Source organism: Pantherophis guttatus, chromosome 16 (assembly GCF_059756535.1).
Source record: "Pantherophis guttatus breed Tessera chromosome 16, ASM5975653v1, whole genome shotgun sequence".
NCBI classification, from domain to species: Eukaryota; Metazoa; Chordata; class Lepidosauria; order Squamata; family Colubridae; genus Pantherophis; species Pantherophis guttatus.
The window spans coordinates 2,343,084-2,368,018 of NC_142078.1; the positions used below are offsets into that span (position 1 = coordinate 2,343,084).

Here is a 24,935-nt window from a genome sequence, read left to right on the forward strand (position 1 = left end):
TCCCACTAGGTGCAGAGACTAGGTGTTCCCCAGTTGTCAGGATAGCGAGAGTCCCCCATTACTATGCTTTCCCCTTCTCTCCCTCAGGCTGGCCCCCCAGAAGCCTCTCCTGTCATCTCCTCTCCCCTTCTCTCCCTCAGGCTGGCCCCATAGATCCCCTCCTTCCTATCCCCTTTTCTCCCTCAGGCCTCCCCATAGATCTGCTCCTATCCCCTTCTCTCCCTCAGGCCTCCCCATAGATCTCCTCTTATCCCCTTCTCTCCCTCAGGCTTCCCCATAGATCGGCTCCTATCCCTTTTCTCCCTCAGGCTTCTCCATATATCTGCTCCTATCCCTTTTCTCCCTCAGGCTGGCCCCATAGATCCCCTCCTTCCTATCCCCTTCTCTCCCTCAGGCTTTCTAGCCGCTTCTCTCCATGAGGCTTTCCCCACAGAAGCCTGTCCTATGCTATCCCATTCCCTCCAGAGTTATTTTCAAGTTGGGAGGGGGAGTTGAACGTCTAACTAATTAGCATCAGAGCGTGTTATAATAATATAGGAAATACTAATGCTCTGATGGTCGTTTCAAAAAATCCTTTCTTAGTGAGCACCTAGAAGCCAAGAGGAACATAGGTGGCAAATTTCAAGCTTGTAGGCTTTACGGTTCTGGAGATTTCGTGATTAATGCATGAGTGGTTTTCGCTTATATGTAGATTAGTATCCTGCACTGGATACTTTGGCTCCTCTGGACTAATGCAACCCATGAATTTGTCTCTTGTGGGATGTTATCTAGAATCAAGGTTTTCTGCTGTTCAAACTTCATAAGCAATCAGTGTATATAACATTTCATCGTTTGTTTACTGACACTGAATCAGAGGTGGGTTGCAGCAGGTTCTGACCAGTTCTGGAGAACCCGTAGCGGAATTTTTGAGTAGTTTGGAGAACCGGTAAATACCACCTCTGACTGGCCCCGCCCCCATCTATTCTCTGCCTCCCGAGTCCAAGCTGATAAGGGAATAAATGGGGATTTTGTAGTATCCTTCCCCTGCCATGCCTATCAAGCCACACCCCACTGTGCCATGCCATGCCCACCAAGCCACACCCACAGAACCGGTAGTAAAAAAAATTGAAACCCACCACTGCACTGAATATACGTATCATTTCTTTCTGTACCCTCTTTAAAAACATTAATAAATGTTTGTCTCAAGTGCATCAGCCCTCAGTGTATCTAGAAAGCAACAGAATAATGATATTCATGATAATAATTATAATTCCAATAAGAGGAATTATTTATCTTTACTTCAATTGGGTAAAGAAGACAATAAGGGTAAATAATAACTGCCAAATAAGGGACTTTCTCAGGCTGAATAATAAAGGACTGTTTCAATTGTACATGCTAGATTGTACAACTGGCTGAAATTGTACCTTTTCACAAGAGAGAGTCCTGGTGCCATTTCCCATGTGAATGTTCTTTTAATGCAAAGCTCATTTCAGTGGTTATCCTTAATATTATGGGATGTTCCTGTCCATGTCTCTGATGTAACTAACTGAGCTGGATGATTTCTTCCAGGTTGGAATTGATTTAAATCATGTCGATTTAAATCATGATACAAATCACTATTAAGAAGGCTTGATTTAAATCACCTTTTTATATCATACTTTTTAAAGAGCAACCCTCATCTCTGTCCCGCAGTGTCTCCTCCTCAGACCCGCTGTTGACTCACCCACAGTCCCGTTCACTTTCAAGGGATGGCTGGTGATGCGGCAGGGACATAACTCGGTGAGGGTCGTGGCTGGCAGGAGGTGAGTGGATGCCCGCTAGCAGGTGCTGCCCTGATGGATCTGAAATGACAGGTGCTCTTTAATACATTTATAAGCTGCTTAGAAGGCTTCACTTCCATTTTTATTGCTTGCCCTTTCTCCTCACACTGGGAGCCTGGTGGTACAGATACATTTCTCTTCCCACAATCATAGAGTTTGTAGTCTACATAGATTTGCAAAAGAATGGGATAAAGGAATATTCCTGCGCTTTATGATTTATCCCATGGTTACTGTGAAATTGTGTGAATGTATCAGTGCAGTCCGTGTTATCTCTGCTTGCAGAGCTTGGATTCATTGAATGAGTTTACCAGAAATTTAAATATTGCAGAATATACAGCTTCATGCTACACAAGCAAGCTCCATTTCAAGATAAATAAACTACATTATTTATATATCTTGAATAGAAAATTATCTTTAGCTAGATTTTTACCCCAAAAGCATTTTATTAAAATAAATTTGATAAAAAATGACCAAAAAAATCTGATTTAAATTTTTTAAAATCTGATTTTTTATTTTTATCTTTTTAAATCTATTTTTATCGACCCTGATTTCTTCAATGCAATCAACTCTTATTTTGTACTTTTTCTACTTCATGGAGTATAAAATGAAACCCGATTCTGTGTCCTGGATTCCTTCTTTTCATTAAAGGAAATCTCTTAATACTCTTCATAAGTTGCCTGTAAATAGTCATCCCACTCAGTGCCTAATTGGAGCAAGTGTGCCGTGGCTGAAGTCTCTACTGTCTAGTATTGTAAGGGGTGGAAGTATAGGAGGATTTCTCCTAAAATCTACCACCATTTCTACGGTTTTGAGTGTATTTAGTTCAAGATTGTTCTGGTTGCACCACAAGGCTAGTTGTTCAACCTCCGGACTGTATGCAGATCCATTGTCGTCTCGAATGAGACCAGTCACTGTTGTGTCATCTGCAAACTTCAGTACTTTAACAGAGGGATCTTTTGAGATGCAGCCCTTGGTGTAGAGAGAGAAGTGGCGAGAGCACACAGCCCTGGGGGCTCCTGTGCTCATTGTACAAATATCTCCAGTCAGAAATGAAGAAGCTTCTTGGATGAGAAGCGAAATATCTTCAAAGGAAAACCAGAAAGTCCAGCTGCTTCTTGAAAAAGCACCTTTGGGACAACCATGACCTGGATGACGGAGAATCTCCAGAGACATTCAGGAGGCCTTCTACAGTTCCAGACAAGCGGGAAGATGCTGCATTGGGAGGAGCTGGTAGAGTCTTTATTGGCTTCTATGTTATTGTCTGCTTTTATTAAAGCGTGCGCTTGTATAAATCCATTCCTCTCAATGGAAATAAGGTATTCAGTTCTGGGAGCCTGAGGTGCTGGCCCCACCACTGGGGGGGTGGGGGGTGATGGCCAGTTTGGGGGACGGGGCCCATGTATATATCTTTTATATCATTTATATCTTCTGACTTTGCAACATTTGAAGGAACTTGAGTACAATGTCAGGGTAAAATAAAAATCAACACTGCCATTTCTTGCCAAGTACTACCTGTAAATATCTAGTACTACCTGTACAGTTTGGGGGCAATATATCAAACTCATGAGCGATAACTGCAAAATACGTCCCAGAGACAGTAAGCAGGGTTGAGTCAGCCGGCCCCTCCCCACCTCTAGCTGCCTTACCAGCCCCTCCCTCCCTGGATCCAGCTTCTCCTTTCTCTTTGCTCCTCCTTTCTGAAGGACCTTTGGAAAACTACAGCAGAGGGGGAAATCCCCTCCAATACTGCCCCCTTCATATTTGGATTTTGCAATCTTTTTTGAGCCCTTGGAAACCTGATGCCGAAGTTGAGACGTGTGTGTATATATTTTCCTCCCACACACCCACTTTGGAGAGGCTCCTGTTGCAGCTGCTGCTGGGGCCAGGGTGCCCTGCGATATGGCCCTCCACCTCCCTCATTTTCTCTTATTCTTGCAGCCGGCTGGCAAAGCAACACACCTGCTTATCTGCCAGCACATTTGCAAGTTCTCTTCACACCCACCCACCCTTGGGCTACCTGTAAAGCCAGGCCTCTCCCCCTTAATCAAGGAAGTAAAGACTCGTGAAATTTTGCATTTCAAAAGGATCCTTTTATTGAGAAAGAAGTGATAGGTGGGCGAAAGCAAAGCAGGATCTGGGGTCCTTAAGGCAATACAATAGGAATAAAAGAAGTTAGAATCCCCTCCCAACCGGCAGATGTGGATTTAGCCAATCCCCATTCCCTCCCCACTCCTGGGGGAAGGATACCGCAAAATCCCCATTCCCCATACAATAAGCCACCCAGAGTTATTGGGAGTTGGGCTGCTCTCCAAATTTAATAGAAGTCATACCTAAATAAATGGGTTCGTCCCCCCAAAATTTCCTGCCCTTGGATATCCCAGAGGGCCACTTTGAAACATCCCCAAGGACCCCAAAGTATTGTTGGATGGTGCCACGTTTAAGGACAGCGGGAGAGAAATTCTCTCCTCAAAAGTTTGAACTTCAGGCATCGTTTCTCATACAGCAGTCCAGGACAGAAAGCAAAATCCCGTCTCCGTTGAACCACTTTTGCCAAAATAAAATACCGCATAGCTTAATGATGCTGAACCCCCAAGGCACATGACCCTCTTTTGGCCAAGTTCCAAATGTTGAGGGATCCAGCAGTTAAAGAGATCCAGAAAGAAACCAGCTTAGATCCTATCAAAATTGCCCGATTTTTCTGCTTCCTTTTTCCAACAATTATGTGTTGGAATGAGAGGAAATTCACTAGCAGGAACCATTGGCAGGAGGTTTTCATCCTTAGGTCCTCTTTAACTGGAGCTGGTCTGCTTTTGTGCATGAATTCCGAATTAGAATAGAATCCCAGAGTTGGAAGGGACCTTGGAGGTCTTCTAGTCCAACCCCCTGCTTAGGCAGGAAACCCTACAGCATTTCAGGCAAATGGTTATCCCATATCTTCTTTAAAACTTCCAGTTTCCACCCTTTGCTTCTTGTCCTGCCCTCAGGGGCTTTGGAGAATAGCTTGGCTCCCTCTTCTTCTATCTCGGAACAAGAATTCTCCTGGATCAAATAGAGGCCATGGAGTTGCTTCTTAAAAACAAATTTCTCAGTTATTGAATCCATATAGAGAATTTATTAGAATCCTGGATTTATTTTTACCAATAAGGCGGAGAAGACATGCAGCAAAATGAAGGGGAATATTTGGAGCTGAGGGTTGAACTGAGGGGTCTCTGGAGCTCTCTGAGCCCCCCTCCCTTCTAGCCATGAGGAAGGAAGCTACTTTGGGCAATGAAACGTCTGCAAGAAGAGAAGCCCCCAGGAGCCCCTCCCCCTCCTCCCATCCAGCACAGCTTCCTCCTCTCTTCCCCCAACAACAACCCTGTGAGGTGGGCTGGACTGAAAAGGGAGCTGTGCAACCCTTGAACTCAGGGTCTCTTCTTTCTCCCCTCCCAGCCTTCATCCCTGGCTCCCCTTCAGAGGTTGCTAGGAGGCCGCAGTCCCAGAAGAGCCCCTGACCTCCCCCTCCCTCAATACGGAGGGTGCAGGGGGGGGAGATCAGACCCCAAATTTCAAGGGGAGCTCCGCCCCACTTCCAAGACCTCGGCACCACGCAGGCGACATCTGGTTGATTGGAGGAAGGCGGACACCGATTGGACATTCTGAGGAAGGCGGCGATTGGCAGGATGACTCCGTGGGGTGGTCCCTCTGAATTTAGAGGCGGAGCTTTTGGAGAAAAAAAAGGCACGAAGACTCCAATTCCGGAACTAAAACGGGCAATGAGGGACCTGTCTGAATCAGCGACAGAGAAGCTCGGATGATGCAGGTTTGGCTCACGCAATGATGGGAGTTGAAGTCCGGAAGGATCTCTACGGAGAGGGCAGGCCCGGGAGCCCAAGGCCTAGATTGGGGGGTGGGCAGAGAGGGAGACGAGACGCTGGGAAGGAGGGTTGATATGAAAGGAAAACGGAATGAGGTTGCCAGAGGTGTATACGACGGACTGCCCAATCGGAGGAACTAGATCAGGGGTGTCAAACTGAAGGGTGCTTGGATCTGGCCCATGGGGAACAGATCGGACTGGCCCACAATGCCTCTGCCAGCGAAAACAGAGCTCAGGAGGGAAGCGTGTAGCCCTACCAGGCCCAGTTTTCAGTTGCAACGGCCGCCTGCACTCCTCCGCCCCCAGCTCCATTTTCACCGGCAAAGGATTAGGAAAACAAACTAAAAGCAAAAGAAATGTTTCTCCTTTTGCATTTGAGCATCCAAGAAGGGCCAGGAAGGAGAAAAGGCATAGAAGGAAAGACGAGAAGGGAGGAAGGAAGGAAAAAGAAGGAAAAAGGGAAGGAAAAAGAAGAAAAGGGAGGGGAGGGCAGGGGAGGGGAGGGCAGGAGGAAGGAAGGAAGATTATGAGGGAGGGAGGGTCTGAGAGAAGTCCTGTCCTAGCACTTGGACACCACAGGTGCCCACAAGAAGAGTGAAGATGAGAATATTTTGAATAATCCACCATATTTTCATCCAAAATGCTTTAACTTTTTTACAAGTCCACCAAACATGAAAATAGTTAGAATCAACACAATCACATCTCCAACATTTGGGTTGTAGGTTTGGGTACATACAAGCTAACTTTTTGGGATCCAAATGCCATCTATAAAACATTTTATAAAAATTTTCTCTCAAATTTTGAGCTTGTGTAAATATGGTGGATTATCCAAAATATCCTTAAATATCCTTAAAAAGAAGATAAAGTTTACTCCACAGATTGTACGGCTATAGAGACTAATTTGATTTTGAACCTAAGAACTGCAGCAAGACTCTTGGTGGCACAGTACTGGAAGAAGGAAGATTTATCTACTATTCAAGAATGGACATTAAAAGAAGTAAATTTAGCAGAAATGGTGAAAATTTCAGCATATCTAACGGACCATTTAAATGAGAAATATATTTTAGAATGGAGAAGATGGATTGATTATATTCAAGGCAAATATCGGACTAAACAATTTCAAATAGCTTATGAATGATCAAAGAGATTTTATAAAGTACTTAAACTTAGTTTAGTAAAAGGGGAATTAAAAGTTCAAGGGGGGGGATAGGAGGCTATAGATAATTAGCTTATGTTAGCTTATGATTGTCAAATGTTATACCCTGTATTTTGCTCTGGGAAGTGGGGGATGGGGGTGGGAGGGGAGGGGGAGGGTTGGAAGGGGAAATGTTTGTAAAACTTTTCAATAAAAAAAAAAGAAGAGTGAAGATGAGCTGGCCACGCCTACCCAGGGACCACCCCCCACACCCCAGGTCAAACATAACCCTGATGCAGCCCTGAAGGAAATAAGAGTTTGACACCACTGAGCTAGATGCACCTTTTGCTAAGCATTTAGCTGATGAACAGAAAGCAGAGGAATGGGGGACTTTCCCTATCCTGGCAACTGGGGAACACCCAGTCTCTGCACCTAGTGGGAGGATCAAACAGGTCCCCAATGAGTCTTCTTCATTTAAAACGTTCTTATAACTGCCCATCTTTCGGTCAACTCTGTGCAGCTCCCAAAAGGGTGTTTTTAAAAGTATCCAACACATTAAAACATAAAATAAAAACCATCAAAGAAAATCCTGGGGCCAATCCATGCCACCTTCTCCTTGTCTGACCTCCCAGCGCCTGGGGAAAAGCCAGGGGTTTAAAAGCTAAAAGGGTGGGGGCTTTTTAAGAATATGGCTCATATCTCACAAAGCTTCCTTGGCCTTAAGAGTCCCTTGTAGGGGTTTCTGCTGGAAGACAAGGGGACCATTCAGGGAATCCAACTGAGAGCTTCAGATGCTTGGGGATGGCCTTAATAGGTCCCCACATTTGGGAAATCCACATAGATTATATCAAACAATGGCAGGGAGAAGCTCCTTTGCACCCCCAACAATAAAGGTCAAATTAGCAATAGATTTCAGCCACAGCACACTTGCTTCCATGAGGATCTGAGTGGGAGGAGCATTCAAAGGCAATTTATTAGAATATTCTAGCAAAGAGATTTCCCTCAATGAAAAGAGGGAATCCAAGAAACAAAGAGCGGCTGATTCAAACTCAGGGTCTCCGAAGGTCCCAGAATAGACCCAACTGACTGCCCTTCATGGGCTCATATAAGGCTTCAACCCCTGACCTCCGCTGGCCTCAATACGGGGGGGGGGGACCGGACCCCAAAGTTCAAAGAAAGCCCCCCCCCCGTCCCACCTCCGCCCCGGACCGTAATAACTTGCAGAACTGCGCAGGCGCCGTGTGCCTTGTTGCAGGAAGAAGGACGCTGATTGGTCACGCTCGGGATGTCAGCAATGGGCAAATGGACTCCAAGGGGCGGATCCTACAAGGGAAAAGGCGGAACTAGTGGAGAGAAAAGGGCGTGAAGCCTCCACTTCCGGAAACAAAAAAAGCAGTGAGGGAAGCTGCCTGAATCGGCGACAGAGGAGGCCGTTTGATGCAGGTTTGGCGCAGGAGATGCTGGGAATCGTAGTTCGGGAGGGTCTCTTTCAGGTCCGCATGGGGGGGGCTTGGACCTGGGCCTCCCCTGTGGGGAAAGGGACGCAGCCGTGATCCTCTTCTCTCTCTCACCTGCAGGAGGACGGAGGATGGTGGCGGATGCAGGAAAGAGGCGCCGCCCGAGAGGAGGAGGAAGAGGAGAGCGGCGGGGAAAGGCCGGGGGGCTCCGGGGCTGCAGGCAGGAGGAGCCCAGGGGGAGCCCGGGAAAGGCAGCTGCCTGGAGGGGGATGCGGAGAGGAGGAAACGGGCGGAGACCCCGATACAGGCCTGGAGGGCGGAGGTTCCTTTGAAAGATCCCGAAAGCCCCGAAGGATCCAGGAGGAAGAAAATGAACATCAGTGCCCAGAATGTTGTAAAACCTTCAAAAGAAAAGGAAACCTTCAAAGCCACCTAATTATCCACACAGGAGAGAAACCTCATAAGTGCCTGGAGTGTGGAAAGAGCTTTGGTGATAGGAGCACCCTCTATAGACATCAAAAAATCCACTCAGGAGAAAAACCACATAAATGCCTTGAGTGTGGAAAGAGATTCAGTCAGAGGGGACATCTTTATAGACATCAAAGGATCCACTCAGGAGAAAAACCTCATAAATGCCTGGAATGTGGAAAGAGCTTCAGTCAGAGGGGACATCTTTATATACATCAAAGAATCCACACAGGAGGGAAACCTCATAAGTGCCTGGAGTGTGGAAAGAGATTCAGTCAGAGGGGATATCTTTATAGACATCAAAGAATCCACTCAGGAGTAAAACCTCATAAATGCCTTGAGTGTGGAAAGCGATTCAGTCAGAGGGGACATCTTTATAGACATCAAAGGATCCACTCAGGAGAAAAACCTAAGTGCCTGGAATGTGGAAAGAGCTTCAGTCGCAGCAGCAGCCTTTATACACATCAAAGGATCCACTCAGGAGAAAAACCTCATAAGTGCCTGGAGTGTGAAAAGAGCTTCAGTAAGAGGGGACATCTTTATACACATCAAAGAATCCACTCAGGAGAAAAACCTCATAAATGCCTGGAGTGTGGAAAGAGCTTCAGTAAGAGGGGACATCTTTATACACATCAAAGAATCCACTCAGGAGAAAAACCTCATAAATGCCTGGAGTGTGGAAAGAGCTTCAGTCAGAGGGGACATCTTTATGTACATCAAAGGATCCACACAGGTGAAAAACCACATAACTGCTTGGAGTGTGGAAAGAGCTTCAATCAGTTGGGAAACCTTTATACACATCAAAGGATCCACACAGGAGAAAAACCTCATAAATGCCTGGAGTGTGGAAAGCGCTTCAGTAAGAGGGGACATCTTTATACACATCAAAGGATCCACACAGGAGAGAAACCTCATAAGTGCCTTGAGTGTGGAAAGAGATTCAGTCTGAAGGGAAATCTTTATATACATCAAAGGATCCACACAGGAGAAAAACCTCATAAATGCCTGGAATGTGGAAAGAGCTTCAGTCAGTTGGGAAACCTTTATACACATCAAAGGATCCACACAGGAGAAAAATCTCATAAATGCCTGGAGTGTGGAAAGAGCTTCAGACATAGCAGCGCCCTTTATACACATCAAAGGATCCATTCAGGGGGTGGAACCTCATAAAAGCCTGGAATGTGGAAAGAGCTTCAGTCTGAGGGGAAATCTTTATATACATCAAAGGATCCACACAGGAGAAAAATCTCATAAATGCCTTGAGTGTGGAAAGAGCTTCAGTCATAGCAGCGCCCTTTATACACATCAAAGGATCCATTCAGGGGGTGGAACCTCATAAATGCCTGGAATGTGGAAAGAGATTCAGTCTGAGGGGAAATCTTTATACACATCAAAGGATCCACACAGGAGAAAAACCTCATAAATGCCTTGAGTGTGGAAAGAGCTTCAGTCTGAGGGGAAATCTTTATATATATCAAAGGATCCACACAGGAGAGAAACCTCATAAATGCCTTGAGTGTGGAAAGAGCTTCAGTCTGAGGGGAAATCTTTATATACATCAAAGGATCCACACAGGAGAAAAACCTCATAAATGCCTGGAGTGTGGAAAGAGCTTCAGTCTGAGGGGAAATCTTTATGTACATCAAAGGATCCACACAGGAGAGAAACCTCATAAATGCCTTGAGTGTGGAAAGAGCTTCAGTCTGAGGGGAAATCTTTATATACATCAAAGGATCCACACAGGAGAAAAACCTCATAAATGCCTGGAGTGTGGAAAGAGCTTCAGTCTGAGGGGAAATCTTTATGTACATCAAAGGATCCACACAGGAGAAAAACCTCATAAATGCCTTGAGTGTGGAAAGAGATTCAGTCTGAGGGGAAATCTTTATGTACATCAAAGGATCCACACAGGAGAAAAACCTCATAAATGCCTGGAGTGTGGAAAGAGCTTCAGTCATAGCAGCGCCGTTTATACAAATCAAGGGATCCATTGGGGGGGGGGACACCATATAAATGCGTGGAATGTGGTTCTTCCAAGATAAACACCAAGTCATCGGCAAATGCTTGCAATTTATATTCTTGATTTTGAATTTTCATTACTTTTATTCCTTTTTCTTCTCTAATCTTTCTATTTAGTACTTCTAGTGTTAACACAAACAACAATGGTGACAATGGACATCCTTGTCTCGTTCCTTTTTGTATTTCAATAGATTCTGTCATCTCTCCATTCATCATTATTTTGGCTGTTTGTTTATAATATATAGCTTCTATAGCTTGAACAAATTTCTCTCCAAAGCCCATCTGTTTCAATTGTAATATCATAAATCGCCAGTTCACATTGTCAAAGGCTTTTTGTGCATCTAAAAACATCAAAGCCACTTGCTTTTCTGGGTGTGCATCGTAATATTCCAATGTATCCAAAATTATCCTCAAATTATCTCTAATCTGCCTTTTTGGCAGAAATCCATTTTGGTCCGGGTGTATAAAATTATTTAGATATCTTTTAAGTCTTTCTGCTAATATTATAGCGAAGATTTTATAGTCTGAGTTTAACAAGGATATTGGCCTATAGTTTTTGACTTGTTGTAGATCAGTATCTTTTTTTGGAATAAGTGTAATATATGCTTCTAACCATGAGTTGGGTATTTCCTTCTGTAACATTACTTCATTCATAATTTCTAGTAATGGGAGACTCAGTGATTCCTGCAAAGTCTTATAATATTCCGCCGGTAATCCATCTGGACCTGGTGCTTTCCCACTTTTTTGTTTTTTAATAGCCTCTGTCAACTCCATCATTGTTATATTCCCTTCTAACATCATCTCAATATCTTTTGGGATCTGAGGTAAGTTCGCCTTATGTAAATATTGTTTAATATTTTCCTCTTCTATCTTTTCCTTTTCATATAAATTTTTGTAATAGTCTTGTACAATGTTCTTCTTTTCCTCATTTCCAAATCTAATTTGTCCTTGATCATCTGTTAGCTGAGTTATTTTCCTTGAGCTTCTTTCTTTTTTCAATTTATAAGCTAGCCATCTGCCTGGTTTATTAGCATCTTCAAAATATTTCTGTTTAGCATTCCTGATTTTTTGTGCTAACTCCTCTTTCTCTAATAATCCCATTTTATGTTTAATCGTATCCATTTTCATTTTAATGTCTTTTTTTTGTGGGAACTTCTGCAGTTCTTTTTCTAATGTCTTATAATCATCCTCTAAAGTTTTATATGCTTGTCTTTTCTTAATATTTCTTTTCCTTATATAGTCTATAATCAGGCCTCTGGCATAGGCTTTCATGGTGTCCCATCGATTCTGCAGTGATGTATCCTCTTTTCTATTTTCTTTTTTAAAAAAGCTAATTCTTTCTCCATCTTCTGTAGGAAATCCTTTTCTTTTAAAATTGTAGTGTTTAAAGTCCGTCTGAACCTTCTTCTTTGTCCTTTCCAACTCATCATCATTGGATTATGATCTGCCCAGGTATTAGCCTCTATGGCTATTTCTTCTATATTCGAGGTCAAGTCCATTGTCAACCATATCATATCTATTCTAGACCACGATAAATGTCTATTGGAGTAAAAAGTATATTGTCTATTTTCTGCATTTCTTTCTCTCCATATATCTTTTAAGTTTATTTCCTCCATCATCTTAAAAAAAGATTTCGGCAAAGTTTTCCTACTTTGTTTTGTTGTCTTTTGTGTACTGTAGTCCATTTTCTCATCTACTATTCCATTGAAGTCTCCCATCATACAGATGTTTTCGTAGCCCAGCTCTATTACTTTCAAATGTAATTTTCTATAAAAGTTTTCTTGATTGCCACTAGGAGCATATATCGCTGTTAACAATATTTTCCTGTTATTGTCTGTTATTTCCACCATCAGAATTCGTCCTTCTCCATCTTCATAATTTTTTTCTGCTAATATTGTATCTTTAATGTACAAAACCACTCCTCTTTTCTTACATTGTGGCAGTGAAGCAAATAGTTTCCCTAGTTTGGGCTGTACCAAAAGTGGTTCATGCTGCTTTTTAATATGCACTTCTTGTAAACAAATTATGTCCATTTTCAATTTCTCCAATTTGTGAAATATCTTTCTTCTTTTAGTTGCTATATTAAGTCCATTTATATTTATTGTGATTAATTTTTTCTCCTCCATGTTTATATTTTTTGTATTGGTTTTGTTGATCTATTAGGTCTCAATTCACGTTGTTCCTTGTATTCTATGGCACCTCCTACTGCGCCTTCTAATGCGCTCTCCTCCTTTCCCATCATCAGGAGATCCTCTTCTTCTAGTTGGAGCAGTGACTCTTCCCTTCTTGGCACATCTTTTTCTCTTATATATTCCACAAGAAATGCTTTAGCTTTGTCAATTGAATCTATTTTGAATCTTTGTGTTTGCCATGTAAACACCAATCCTTCTGCTATCAGCCATCTGTAGTTCACTCCTTTCTGGAGCAGTATTTTTGTCAAAAATTGATACTCTCTTCTCAGCTCTCTTATTCTTCTCGGTATTTGCTTCAGCACCGTAATTTCCTTGCTCTTGTATTGTAACGCCTTTTCTTTTGCTATCTGAAATATTTGTGTTTTGATTGATTTTTTGGTAAATCGTATGTGGACTTCTCTTGGTAGTTTATTTCTCATTGCATATCTAGTATATACTCGGTATATTTCATCAACGCCATCAAACATTTTTTCTTTAGAAATTTCTAGAGCTCCTGCAAGAATTTCTATCATTTTTTCCGCCAAATTTCTCCTTTTTCTTCCTCCACATTTTGAAATCTTAAGTAAAATTCTGATTTATCCATCTCCCATCCTAAGCCGCTTCTATCACGTTCAACTTCTTCTAATCTATAATCCATATCTCTGATTTTTTTATCTCTTTGTTCCTCTTTTTCTTAAATTTTTTTCAAGTCTGTCTTCATATTTCTTCATCATCTGTTGTATATTCTCCACTTTTTCATCTGTTTTCTCTATTTTAGATTTTATGTCTTGTATTCCTTGCAAAATCATCCGCATTGTCGCATCTTTTTCTTTCTCACGTTCTTTCTCTTTTTCCTGCTGAATCATTGTCTGTATTGATCGTTGTCCTCCCGCTGGTGATGAAGAAGGGGTCGATCCGGCAGAACTAATAACTGCTGTTTTTTTTCTCATTTCTATAAGTAATCCAATTCGACACAGTAGGGTAATATATCTTCAGGTTCTTCTCAACCCTAATCCGTTTTGTAGATGGCAGGAGATTACAAAAGGTTAAAGAGAAAAAGAGAAAACAGAAAAAAGCAAAAAAAGGGAAAAAAGGAAAGTGCAGCAAAGCAAGAAAAAAAAAAAACCCTAAAAAGAAAACCAACACTCTTCAGGCTCTTGTGTGCCCTAATCCAATCATCTGAGATAGCCAAAAATAAATTCAAGTAAAAATCTCCAATCAACAAGTGAGAAAGAAAAAAGAAAGAAAGAAAAGAAAAGAGACCAAAGGAGAAAATGGGAAAATTTCTTCAGACTCTCGTATGTCTTAATCCAATTGTGTAAAATAGCCAAAAACCCATTCAAATAACAATCTCCAATCAGTAAATTAAAAAAATAAAAAAGAAGAAAGAAAAAAATGAATTTCTTCAGGCTCTTATGTACCTTAATCCAATTAAGTAAACATTTATTGTGAAGGAATAAAGGAATAAAAAAGGGAGAAAAAAATATATGTATATATCTGTTCCAATATTTTAAAATGTTTTTAAAAATATAATTATTAGTGAAGTGGAAGAGTGGAGCTAGAGAGAGAAAGAATTTCCATTTTATATAAAAGTCCACAACTGTGTAACATTCAAAATTTCTTTCTTGTGCACACTTAGTCTAACAGCTCTCTTTTCCAGAGCCGCTGTTATTTTCTTCTTTCCAGTTTTAATCGCCTTTCAACAATGCTTTTCTCAGCAAGACACCTGTATAAACAAACTGGTAGGCACTCTTTGATGTCCTTTTTAAATTTTATCTGTAAGTTAGCCAATTGACCTTGAAAAATAACACAGTTGCTACTTTTTTCCCTTTCCCCTCAGTTCAAAAAAAAAAACCAAAAAGAAGATACAACGTTTCAATCCACTAGATGGCAGTCTCTTATTTCTTCCACTTTCACTTCTGCTTTCAATTAGCAATATAGCAAAAAGGATATTAAAAAAAATGAAGGTCTGCCAAAAACAAAAATGACAAATCTAATTCCAAAATTAGTAATCTCAGTCAACATCAAAAATTCAATAAAAAAGTAAGCCTCCTTTCCAGTCCAGTCCAGTCCAGTCCAGTTAGGTTTAAAGTAAAACTTTCCGCAGATATCCACACATAGGAATAGTTTATATTTTAGGAAAATTAACTTAAATTCAGGCTCAATTCCGCCGCTAAATTACTTCTATATTAAATCCTAGTTGGATTTACTCTTCAGGGTGTTTGTAAAATCAAATTAGAAAAAAACTCTCACCAGATCGTAACACTTTCACTCATTCTCTTCCATTCGGGGCTGTCCCAACTTCAGCAGCTTAATGGCTGCCTCTTCAGCGCTGGAAAAAAGAGCTTCTCCTGGATCAACCAGGGACTTTGCGGTGTCCCTAGGATCAACAGAATGTGCCCTCCTCTATCACTGTCTCAACAGGACAGTGAGATCCAATTTGGATCATCCCGCAGTGGAGATATCAGTGGTAGTTCCGGAGCCCCGAAAACTTCCCGCTGTCTCGTTGCGATGCCAGCCCCGCCCCCCACTTCAATCTGTAAACAAATTGATAGATAAAATAGGAGATTTTGGGAAAGTGGCTGGGTTGAAAATAAACAAAGACAAAACGAAGATGTTGACAAAAAATATGTTAAAAAAACAAAGAAGAATTGGCGGAAGTATCAAGGATGCAGGTCATGAATAAGGTTAAATATTTGGGAATACACTTGACAGCAAGATGTGGTACTCTTAAGGAGAATAATTATGATAAGCTTAAACAACAGATAGTGACAGACCTAACAAAATGGGAGAATTTGCAGCTATCATTAATAGGGAGAATTTCAACTATTAAAATGAATATACTGCCCAGACTTCTATACTTGTTTCAGACAATTCCAATTAAGTTGGGGAAAAAATATTTTGAAGATTTAAATAAAATGGTGTTAAAATATATATGGCAGGGCAAAAAGGCAAGGATAAAATTAAAATTGATGCAAGATGTTAGATTAAGAGAAGGTTTTGGTTTGCCGGATTGGGAATTGTATTATCAAGTTTGTAACTTGATGTGGATTAAAGAATGGATAACACTAAGGAATATTAGATTGTTGACCTTAGAAGGACATGACTTATTGTTGGGTTGGCACGCTTTTATGTGGTATAAAAGTACAAAAATACAGGGTTATTTTAGAAGACATATGATACGAGAGTCTTTGTTATTAAACTGGGAGAAGATCAAACAATGTTACTACTTAAAAATTCCAGTCTGGCTATCACCTATTGAAGCAGTCTCACACGCAGTAACGTTTAGGAAGGAACAAATTGTTAGATATGGTGAATTATTACATGAAAGGGGTGAACTTAAATCGAAGCAAGAATTAGAAGAACAAGAGCTTGAAATGGATTGGTTTTCATATATGCAAATACAGTCTAGATATGATGAAGATTCTGAAAAGGAGGGTTTTTATAGCACCTTGACAAACTTAGATAAAATTTTAATAGGTTCTGATGACCATGTGATTAAAAAATTGTATAGCCATTTATTAGAAGTAAAATTGGCAGAAGAACAAGTTAAAGAAACAATGATTGCATGGGGGAAAAATGTGGGTCATGGGATTGAGTTAGAGAAATGGGAAAAATTATGGTCACAGAATTATAAAATGACAATGTCAACAGCATATAAGGAAAACTTGTATAAGATGTTTTACAGGTGGCATCTACCCCCGGCGAGAATAGCCAGAATGTACAAGAACAAATCGGAGAAATGTTGGAAGTGTCATCAGTCTCCAGGCACATATTATCATATGTGGTGGACATGCGCAAAAGCTAAAAGATATTGGACTAAAATCCACAGGTGGTTGGAAAAAATGACAAAGAAACATATTGACTTTAAACCAGATATATTTTTATTGGGGATTTTACCAGAAATATATAACAGAGAAATGAGATATTTAATTGTGAATGTTTTAACGGCAGCTAGAATTGTATTTGCTAGAAACTGGAAAGGTGAGAAGATACCCACGGATGACGACGTTATCAAGAAAATCTTGGAGTGTGCTGAAATGAGTAAATTGACATTTGAAATTAGGGAACAAGAAGATTAACAATATTATTTGATATGGGATTTATTTTATCAATGGTTAGACAAGAAAGAATGGACATGAAATATAAAATGAAATGGATAAGATAATGAAATATATAAAGGGGTTTTTTTTCCCCCCTTACAGAGGATAATTTACTGTTAAATAATTGGTAAAGGAGAATAATAATGTAATAAACTGTTAAATAAGAAAATATGGGATAGAGGATTAAGCACAAAAGATTTGTAACCGATCAATACACTTTCTGTAATTGTAATGGATGACAATTGTTTTATGTTTTAAGTTTTGTTGAAAAATAAAAAAAAATTCAAAAAAATAAATAAATAAATGCCTGGAGTGTGGAAAGAGCTTCAGTCATAGCAGCAGCCTTTATACACATCAAAGGATCCTTTCAGGGGAGGGGAACCATATAAATGCCTGGAATGTGGAAAGAGTTTTAGATACAAGAGAAGCCTTAATAGGCATTAAAGAATCCATTCGTTAGTGGAACCAGTTGAAGTCCTAATGTATGAAAAGACATTCAATCACACTGGAAACTTTTATAAACATCAAAGGAGCCACACAAGAGAGAAACCACATAAATGCCTGGTAAGAAAGGTAATAAAATCCAATTAACGCTTTCACTTTTAATAAATTTAATATATTTTTTTCTTTTAATAAATTCCTTTAGTCTTCCAAGGCCATGCCCAGGGTCCCAGGCCTGAGTTTGACTGGGGATTGAGTTGAAATGCGAGTTGGAAACAGTGTGGGCAGTTGAACGGTTTTTCTACCAAATTGGGCTAGTTTTGCAGATTTGTTGCAGGAAAAAGTTTGACCTCTGTGGGTTCCAATTTGGAGGCTATTTTGGATTATTTTAATAATAATAAATTTATTTACGGTCACAGACCAAAATGCAAGCATAGCTACAGAAAAACATAGGGAAAAGAACATCACGAACAGCCGGTTCCAATTTGGGGGCTATTTTGGATTATTTTTAAAGCACTGTACAGATAGTCCTTGACGTACAACTATTTGCTAAGTGACTTAGTGAAGTTATAGCAACACTGAAAAAAGTGGCCTTGACCAGTTTTCACACTTACGACTGTTCCAGCATCCCTGTGGTCATGTGGTCAAAATCCAGGCGTTTAGTCACTGGCACGTATTTATGACGGCTGCGCTGTCCCAGGGTCACATCATCAGCATTTGTAACCTTCCCAGCTGGTGTCCCACAAACGCATTGGAGGATTCCCATAACAACTTCACAACTCACTTCACAACTGTAGGATATGACCTCCCAATTATGGCAAAAAATGGGGTGCAGCAACTGTCAAGAACAGAAATTTTTGTCTCAATTCTGATTGTAGATCTAGTTAGTACTACCTGTACAGTTTGGGGGCAATATATCCAACCGTCATGAACGATAACCGCAAAATACATCCCAGAGACACTAAGAGGATTAAGTCAGCCAGGCCCTCCCCCCCAGCTGCCTTGCCAGCCCCTCCACAGACCCCCCCCCACACATACACATACACACACACACATGGATTCATCTTCTCCTTTCTCATCCCTCCTCCTTTCTGAAGGGCCCCTTTGGAAAACTGCAGCAGAGGGGGAAATCCCCTCCAATACTGACCCCTGCATATTTGGATTTTTCAACTTTTTTTGAGCCCTTGGATGCTCCATTTGACACACACATATATATTTTCCTCCTCCACCCCCTCCCCATTTGGAGGGGGCTCCTGCTGCTGCTGCCCAGGCCAGTGTGCCCTGCGATGTAGCCCTCCACCCACGGACTGGCACCTTTTAAATGGCTAACTTAAAATGACATATTAGCCCTTTTAACATGACAGTCTATACCTCTTTTTTAAGGTTAAGAATGCTTGTTTTTTTCCCTTCTTGACGAAGGCTCTTTATTTGATATGAGAGAACTTGCTTTTTCAGCAACTACACAACAGAGTATTCCGAGTGTCTCTAAATACATCTGCAACTTTCAGGAAAGACACAAACCCAGCTGGGAAAGACTGACACAAAAATTGGTCACGTGTGGAATTTAATCCAGAATCAATGTTTTCTGTTTGCACTTCACAAGCACTCAATGTATTTTATGGTTTCATCATTTCTTTACTGACTTCTATGAGGAAATTCACTAGCAGGAACCATTGGCAGGAGGTTCTCCTCCTTAGCTCCTCTTTAACTGGAGATGGTCTCCTTTTCTGCATGAATTCCTAGTTCTTCTACCTAGGAACAAGAATTGTCCTGGATGAAATGGAGGCCATATAGATGCTTCTTAAAAACACATTTGCGAGTTGTAGGATCTTATTTATTAGAATCCTGCATTTATTTTTACAAATCGGGGGGATATTTTCCTTTGTTTCCAACAAAATAAAGGAATATTTGTAGCTCAGGGTTGAAATGCAGGGTCTTTTTAGCTCCCTGAGGTCCCCACACCCTTCCAGCAACTATGATGTTAGCTAGGAAGTAATGAGACGTGCAACGTGCCCTCCTCCTCTCTTCCCCCAACAACAACCCTGTGAGGTGGGCTGCACCGAAAGAGGGGCTTGAACTCCGGGTCTCTTGCTTTCTACCCTGGTGCCTTAATCAATGGACCAAACTGGGTTCCCTTTATAGTCTGCTATAAGGTCGCAGCCCCAGAAGAGCCCCTGATCTCTGCCTGCCTCAATACAGAGCGGGGGGAGGGAGGGGAGATTGGATCCCAAATTTCAAGGGAAGCGGCTTGAATCGCCGAAAGAGGAGCCCGGATGATTCAGTTTGGTGCAGGGGATGTTGGGAGTTGCAGTCTTTGGGGGTCTCTTTTGGGTCCGCAAGAGGCGGGGTCTTGGGCCTGGGCCTCCCCTGTGGGGAAGGGGACGCAGCCGTGACCTTCTTCTCTTTCTCCCCTGCAGGAGGACGTAGGATGGCGGCGGATGCAGGAAAGAGGCGCCGCACGAGAGGAGGAGGAGGCGAGCAGGCCCTCAGAGCAGCAATGCCCGCTCCCGGCGTGGCTTCCCTGGGAGACAGCGGGGAAAGGCCAGGGGGCTCCGGGGCTGCAGGAGGGATGAGCCCAGGGGGAGCCTGGGAAAGGCAGCTGCCTAGAGGGCGATGCGGGGAGGAGGAAACGGGTGGAGACCCCGAGACGGGCCTGGAGGGCGGGGGCTCCTTCCGAAGACCCCGAAAGCCCCAGAGGATCCAGCCGGAAGGAAAGGAACATCAGTGCCTGGAATGTGGGAAAACCTTCAGAACAAATGGATGTTTTGAAAACCATCTAAAAAACCACTCAGTTGGAAACCGATATCAATTCCTTGAGTGTGGAAAGAAGTTCAATGGGAGAACAAATCTTGATCAACATCAAAGGATCCACTCATACGAATGCCTGGAGATTCAGTCTGAGGGGAAACCTTTCTAGCCATCAGAGGAGCCACACAGGAGAAAAACCTCATAAATGCCTGGAGTGTGGAAAGAGCTTCAGTCGGAGGAGCAGGCTTTATACACATCAAAGGATCCATTCTGGAGAGAAACTGAAGAAATGCCTGGAGGGCGGAGGGTCCTTCAGAAGACCTGGAGATCCCGAAAGGATCCAGGAGGGAGGAAAGAAACATCAGTGCCTGGAATGTGAAAAATCCTTCAGAACAAACTACCATCTTCAAAGCTACCTAAGAATCCACACAGGAGAAAAACCTCATAAATGCCTTGAGTGTGGAAAAAGATTCAGTCTGAGTGGAAATCTTTATAAACTTCAAAGGATCCACACAGGAGAAAAACCTCATAAATGCCTGGAGTGTGGAAAGAGCTTCAATCAGAGGGGAAACCTTTATACACATCAAAGGATCCATTCAGGGGGGAACCATATAAATGCCTGGAATGTGGAAAGAGTAATGTGGAAAGAGTGGAGACTAGATCCCAAATTTCAAGGGAAGTGGCTTGAATCGGCGAAAGAGGAGCCTGGATGTTGCAGTTTGGCGCAGGGAATGTTGGGAGTCGCAGTCTGTGGGGATCTATTTCGGGTCCAGAAGAGGTAGGGTCCTGGTCCTGGTCCTCCCCTGCAGGGAAGGGGATGCAGGCATCACCCTCTTCACTTTCTCCCCTGCAGGAGGACGGAGGATGGCGGCAGATAGAGGAAAGAGGTGCCGGCCGAGAGGAGGAGAGCGGGTCCCACGGAGCAGCCCTGCCCGGTCCCAGCACGGCTTCCCCTTGAGACGGCGGGGAAAGGCCGGGGGGCTCCGGAGCTGCAGGAGGGATGAGCCCAGGGGGAGCCCGGGAAAGGCGGCTGCCTGGAGGGCGATGAGGGGAGGAGGAAATGGGTGGAGTCCCAGAGATGGGCCTGGAAGGCGGAGGCCACACCTCCACCGGTAACCATAACAACAATCGACACCGCACAGGCGCCATCTGGCTGGTTGGTGGAAGAAGGACGGTGATTGGTCTCTCTGGGGCAGTTTGTCGATTGGCAGGAAGACTACTTGGGGCAGTCCCTGCGAAGGAAGAGGCAGAACTTATAGAGAAAAAACGGCATGAATCTTCCAATTCCGGAAACAAAACGGGCAATGAGGGAAGCTGCCTGAATTGGTGACAGAGAAGCCAGGATGCTGGAGGTTGGCTGCAGGGAATGCTGGGAGTTGAAGTCCGGGAGGATCTTTCTGGAGAAGGCAGGCCCGGGCGCCCGAGTCCTAGTCTGGGGGGCAGGAGGCTAGGAGGGAGGCTGTGTCCGCCTGGAGCATCCCCGGGAGGCCCGTGGAAGGCAGGGGCTTGGGCCTGGGCCTCCCCTGTGGGGAAGGGGATGCAGCCATGACCCTCTTCTCTCTCTCCTTTGCAGGAGGACGGAGGATGGCGGCGGATGCAGGAAAGAGGCGCCGCCCGAGAGGAGGAGGAGGATGAGAGCGGGCCCCGCGGAGCAAATGCATTGGTTACAATTGATGCTCCCCAACTTCGGATTCTTTTGCCTTTTGAACATCTCAGAAAGATTGGAAAAACCTCTCAAGAAACGCCAAGGTCCCCAGTGTATTTTCGATCCTCTCTAGTCTGGTCTCTTTGATGCCGCCCAGAACTGTCCCGAACTGCAGACCAAGACCACAGAAAAGGTTGAGAAGGGAGACCCCGATAACCCCATGGTCCTAGACCTGGACCAGATCAAGGAAGCCTTTGCCCAATGGGTGGGGCCCAAAGGCCTCGATGGGAACCAGTCCAGGCCATCTGCACAACTCAGTGAATCCAGCTGGCTGTGTTTTTAGGGTGCCTTTCCCCCCCAAAAAAACCTATGAGGGAGCCTCCCACTGTCGGGAGGAAAAGGGCCCTTCATGCAACCTGTATCTTGAGCCAAAGGATCCGGGCTCTTGGTGGAGGAGAAGCCCATCACTTGTGGTCATGGGAACCCAACTGCAGCAGCTCAGAAACCCTGATAACTACGGTGAAGGGCTGGCTCTGCTTCCCTGACTCCATCCCGTCCATCGAATGGCCAGCTTGATGAACGGAAGGGCCGAGGTGGGGGATTGTTCACCTTGCTGGTTGAGAATATCCAAAATTGTCTCCTCGCAAAAGAATCTTTGATCACATCCTACAAAGCCTCCAGTGGTAGAGGACGTGCCCTGAGGGTTCAGAGGGTCCCAATCCCCCTTTCTGGGCATAGCCACACCCGGAAAGCCTTTCTCCTCAGAGTCCGTGGGCAGTGAGGGAGGCATGGTGGCTGCTGGGGCAAACAGCCCCACCCTTTGCTTCATGCCACAGTAAGGGTCTCCGTGCCGCGAGGCCAAAGCCCCACTCCGCTTCTCTGCTGCAGAGGGGAAGGTCAGCTGGTGGAGAAGGCCAGGCCCTTCCCTTCCTCCAGGCTGGGGCAGAGCAGGAGAAGAAAAGCTGTTGCAGGGATCACCTTGGCTGCTATACTTGAAGGTATTGCTAATTTATTGTTTTTGAAGTGTGTCTCTTGTGATTTGTGGGAAGGACAGGTGGGGAAAGGAAGCAAAGAGTTTGAATTCTTTCCCTTCCCTCTGAGAAGTCAAAGAGCTGCCAAATTCATTCGAAAGAACAGAGATCTTGGAGTAGAGAGAGAAAATAAAGTTGTTGAATAAACTGTTTGTGAGCCAAGTTCTTTGGAAATTATTTTCTCAACCCTCCGGGACTAATGCAGGTGTAGGAAGGAAACGCAGGGAGAATAAAAAAAGGAGGAGATGCCTACACATCAACACCCAAAGTATGAAGAAGAAACAGAGGGAACCTGACGTCCCAGAACACGAGAGCAAAGATGAGATTGCTGCCGTTACTGAAACATGGTGGGATGAAACTCAGGAGGATTTAAATTTTTCAAAACACCTAATAAAAAGAGGTGGAGGTGGAGTTGCACTTAAACAGCTGCACCTTTGTAGAAATGCAAAAAGTAAAAAATGAAGAAAACCTCCTTGAATGCATTTGGGTTAATATGAAAGGAAAACGGAATGAGGTTGCCAGAGGTGTATGCAATGGACTGCCCAATCGGAGGAACTAGATCAGGGGCGTCAAACTGAAGGGTGCTTGGATCTGGCCCGTGGGGAACAGATCGGACTGGCCCACAATGCCTCTGCCAGCGAAAACAGAGCTCGGGAGGGAAGCGTGTAGCCCTACCGGCCCCATTTTGAGCTGCAACGGTCGCCTGCACTCCTCTGCCAGCGAAAATGTGGCCTCCACCCCCCAAGCTCCATTTTCACTGGCAGAGGATTAGAAAAAGAAACTAAAAGCAAAAGAAATGTTTCTCCTTTTCCATTTGAGCATCCAAGAAGGGACAGGAAAGCGGAAAGACAAAGAAGGAGAGGCAAGAAGGTAGGAAAGAAAAAGGAAAGAGGGAAGGAAAAAGAAAAGGGAGAGCAGGAGGAAGGAAGGAAGGTTATGAGGGAGGGAGGGTCTGAGGGAAATCCTGTCTTAGCACTTGGCCACCACAGGTGCCCACAAGAAGAGTGAAGATGAGCTGGCCACGCCTACCCAGGGACCCCCCCCCTCAAACACAACACTTTTTTGAAACCTGAATGAAATAAGAGTTTGACACCACTGAGCTAGATGCACCTTTTGCTAAGCATTTAGCTCATGAACAGAAAGCAGAGGAATGGGGGACTTTCCCTATCCTGGCAACTGGGGAACACCCTGTCTCTGCACCTAGTGGGAGGACCAAACAGGTCCCCAATGAGTCTTCTTCATTTAAAACCTTCTTATAACTGCCCATCTTTCAGTCAACTCACTGCAGCTCCCAAAAGGGTGTTTTCAAAAGTATCCAACACATTAAAACATAAAAGAAAAACCATCAAAGAAAAACCTGGGGCCAATCCATGCCACCTTCTCCTTGTCTGACCTCCCAGTGCCTGGGGAAAAGCCAGGGGTTTAAAGGCTAAAAGGGTGGGGGCTTTTTAAGAATATGGCTCATATCTCACAAAGCTTCCTTGGCCTTAGAGAGTCCCTTGTAGGGGTTTCTGCTGGAAGACAAGGGGACCATTCAGGGAATCCAACTGAGAGCTTCAGATGCTTGGGGATGGTCTTAATAGGTCCACATTTGGGAAATCCACATAGATTATATCAAACAACGGCAGGGAGAAGCTCCTTTGCACCCCCAACAATAAAGTTCAAATTAGCAATAGATTCAGCCACAGCACAATTGCTCCAATGAGGATCTGAGTGGGAGGAGCATTCAAAGGCAATTTATTAGAATATTGTAGCAAAGAGATTTCCCTCAATGAAAAGAGGGAATCCAGGACACAAAGAGCGGCTGATTCAAACTCAGGGTCTCCGAAGGTCCCACAATAGACCCAACTGACTGCCCTTCATGGGCTGATATAAGGCTTCAACCCCTGACCTCCGCCGGCCTCAATACGGGGGGGGGAGAGACCGGACCCCAAAATTCAAAGAAAGCCCCCCTCCCCTCCTGTCCTACCTCCGCCCCAGACCGTAACAAGCCACGGCACTGCGCAGATGCCATCTGCCTTGTCACAGGAAGAAAGACGCTGATTGGTCGCGCTCAGGATGT

General features: G+C 43.7%; 2 long non-coding RNA genes and 1 pseudogene across 3 annotated transcripts; 1 reads left to right on the forward strand and 2 right to left on the reverse strand.

Moving 5' to 3' along the window:
• Positions 1 to 1,608: 1,608 nt before the first annotated feature.
• Positions 1,609 to 24,932, reverse strand: LOC148111705 (uncharacterized). The gene is made up of 2 exons (XR_015730209.1): positions 24,843 to 24,932; positions 1,609 to 1,820 (listed from the first exon to the last, which is right to left on the reverse strand). It is a non-coding gene; the product is annotated as an uncharacterized LOC148111705 (long non-coding RNA).
• LOC148111706 (uncharacterized) lies at positions 4,768 to 21,114 on the forward strand (annotated as a pseudogene). The gene is made up of 3 exons (XR_015730135.1): positions 4,768 to 5,601; positions 8,368 to 10,754; positions 20,236 to 21,114. The product of XR_015730135.1 is annotated as an uncharacterized LOC148111706 (transcript).
• Positions 16,767 to 18,428, reverse strand: LOC148111707 (uncharacterized). The gene is made up of 2 exons (XR_015730204.1): positions 18,064 to 18,428; positions 16,767 to 17,401 (listed from the first exon to the last, which is right to left on the reverse strand). It is a non-coding gene; the product is annotated as an uncharacterized LOC148111707 (long non-coding RNA).
• Positions 24,933 to 24,935: the final 3 nt, after the last annotated feature.